Here is a 3,099-nt window from a genome sequence, read left to right as displayed (position 1 = left end):
GCAGGAAGAAATGGATGAAGTCTCTTATGTCCTAAGGCCTGCTAAGGTGCTTATGTCATCAAATCTTATCTTACCCTTATAATACGTGTTGCTTTACCTTTGATCATTGTAATGCCACTTATATAGCATGTTATAATTTATAAAGACATTTTCATATGCTTTCTTTTCACCAACATTAATTTCCAACATCCTTCCATGCATGTGATATTTTGGGGACACTGTAGCTATCTGTTCTTTTGCCCCAAAATTACAACCAGCAGATGGCTGCCTGCATCCCCACCTAGAGATGTTGCCTGGCCGACAGCTCTCTGACTTCACAAAGAGGTCATCAATCATCACAGAAGCACAGAATCATGACGTGAGGGCGGCTTGCGCCCCAGCACGCACCCAGGCCCCTTAGAGTCCCCGTCGTTGGGCTCCCCCGGGGTCCCTGGTTGTGCGCCAGGCAATATGTTGAGATGCACACTGGAAAACCGGAATGTTCAAACCAAACAACTGCAAGCAGCTGTCTCAAATGTGGAGAGGCATTTTGGAGAACTGTGCCAATTCTTTGCTGCCTGTGTGCAGAAAACGGCCAGGCTGCGAGACGAAGCGGACCTCCTGATGAATGAAATCAGTTCGTATGCCGCTACAGAGACCCCACATCTAAAGCTGGGCCTCATGAACTTTGCTGATGAGTTTGCCAAACTTCAGGATTATTGACAAGCAGAGGTTGAAAGACTTGAAGCCAAAGTGGTTAACCCTTGAAAGCTTATGGAACCATTGTAAAAATGAAATGGGATGACCGCAAGGCAACATTCACAGCAAGGAATCGAGAAGCTAAGCAATTAACTCAAGTAGAAGGAACAGGTCAGCGAAACCCACCTGAACGACATGTTATTGCATCTTTTGAATTTTGGCCTTTAAAAAAACGTTTTTTAGGCCAGGCATGGTGGCTCACGCCTGTAATCAAAGCACTTTGGGAGGCCGAGGTGGGCGAATCACGAGGTCAGAAGTTCGAGGCCAGTCTGGCTAACATAGTGAAATCCCGTCTCTACTAAAAATACAGAAAAATTAGCCAGGCGTGGTGGCGGGCGCCTGTAATCCCAGCTACTCAGGAGGCTGAGGCAGGAGAATGGCGTGAACCCAGCGACGGAGGTTGCAGTGAGCCGAGATCACGCCATTGCACTCCAGCCTGGGTAACAAACAGTGCGAGACTCTGTCTCAAAAAAAAAAAAAAAATGTCTTTTAAGGTTGTTACTGCCCAGCTCAGCCAGAAACCACATGAGGAGTGGCTCTTTGAGAGCGTTTGAGGTTCCAGAACACCTCCATTCCTGAGAGGAGTCCCTGGAGCAGCGGTTTGGGGCTGTGCCAATTGCTTGGTCCTTCTTCCTTTGGACCAAAGGCAGACACAGAATTACAAAGAGCTGAAAGGGATGCTACCCGAACAAGTCACCATCTGGAGGAAACTATTGACAACTTTGAAAGGCAGAAAATAAAGGCTAGAAAGACTATATTTTCCAAGTTTTTCACAATTGAAATGTTATTTCACAGCAAAACTTTAGAGGCCTACACAGCTGCCTACCAGAATATACAAAAGATTGATGAGGATGAAGATTTAGATTTAGAGGTTTTCTGAAATTCTCTGTATGCACCAGATTATTCATCTCATTTAGATATGGTAAGAGCAAATTCAAAGTCACCTCATCAGACATCACTGTCAGCAAAGTGTGTATCTGGAACAGGACAGGTATCTGCTACCAATTAAGAAAGGATCAGCCAGCAGAAGATGATAAGGATGAAGAGTTAGATGTTACAGAAGAAGAAAATTTTCTTAAGTAAACTACACATTTCCATTTTCATCATAAATGACATGAAATCCACAGTGATTACATTGCAGAACTTTATACTCACTTTGATATGGTAAGCCTCAAAATGAAATTCAACTAGAAATGGAAAAATAACTGAAGGAAACTTATGCTGACCAAAAATGAAGGCTTTTAAAAATATTACACACCAGTCATTTCAACACCCCCCCAAAAAAAAAAAAAAAAATGACTTGAGCGTAGCAGTTTGTTCTCTACTACAGGTGAGAGAAAAAAATTATTGACCCTGAAAAGGAGTGTTTTGCTTAATATATTTTCAGAACTGGGAAGAAGGTTATCTCTTTTCTCCTTCTCCTCCTCTTCTTTTTTAAATTAACACCTCTTGTTTCCAAAAATCTACTAGATTCAAATTGCCTTCTTGTTTCATTCTATTGACTTCTTTCGTTCTCATTATCTCTTTCTCTATTTCTTGTAAATTGTCATCTCTTCGATTTTCCATTTATTTGAACCCTTCATATATTCATTGTCTAACCATCTAAAATGTGGTATGAACAATAGTTCTCTTATTCCCTTTTATATAATTTTTTAGTATCATTTGTTTTCTGTTCTTTCATCGGTGTCTCATTTTATGAATTTTCTACATTATCACTTCCTCCACTATTTCAATTATTTTTTCATTTAGCATCCAGATGATCCAAAAACAAACAAACAGAAAAACAAGTTCAGAGAATTGTATTACAAACTCCTGCGAGCCCACTATTCAGCTTTTCTGAAATTTTGCCACATATGTTTCAGGTTTTTGTTTTTTTGGGAAATAAAAAATAGGTTAAGAAAGTCCTTTTCTACTCCTGTTTCGGTAAAAACAAAATGTTATCATGAAGTGATGTTGAATTTTATCAAGTGCTTTTTCTGTATTTCCCATAATGCTCCCATTTTTTCTCAATTTGTTGGTATGACAAGATAAACACAATTTTCTAATTTCAAACTATCTTTGCACTTTGACATAAATCCAACTTGTTCATGATATATTCTTATTTCTATATTGCTAGAACTATGTTGGCCAAAATTTATTTAGGATTTTGTAACTATATCCACAAATGAAATGGGCTTATATTTTTGTATTGTTCTGTTCAAAATTATATGTGTTCATAAGATAAGTTGGGAAACATTTCTCTTTTCCAGCTTAAAAAGTTATTAGATCATTCAGAAAACCATTTGTTGTACATGTAACATTTCTTTGTAAGATTGGGTTTTTGATGGTTTGATTTTTAACTGTTGATAAAATCATGGAAGC

The 3,099-nt window shown here is 38.8% G+C and overlaps 1 pseudogene; it reads left to right on the top strand.

The window, feature by feature from the left end:
- Window positions 1-369: 369 nt before the first annotated feature.
- On the top strand, window positions 370-1,821 carry LOC111548520 (annotated as a pseudogene).
- Window positions 1,822-3,099: the final 1,278 nt, after the last annotated feature.

Source organism: Piliocolobus tephrosceles, chromosome 3 (genome assembly GCF_002776525.5).
Source record: "Piliocolobus tephrosceles isolate RC106 chromosome 3, ASM277652v3, whole genome shotgun sequence".
Classification (NCBI taxonomy): Eukaryota; Metazoa; Chordata; class Mammalia; order Primates; family Cercopithecidae; genus Piliocolobus; species Piliocolobus tephrosceles.
The sequence above is the reverse complement of the archived record's forward strand: the minus strand, read 5'-3'. Positions and strand labels throughout refer to the sequence as shown.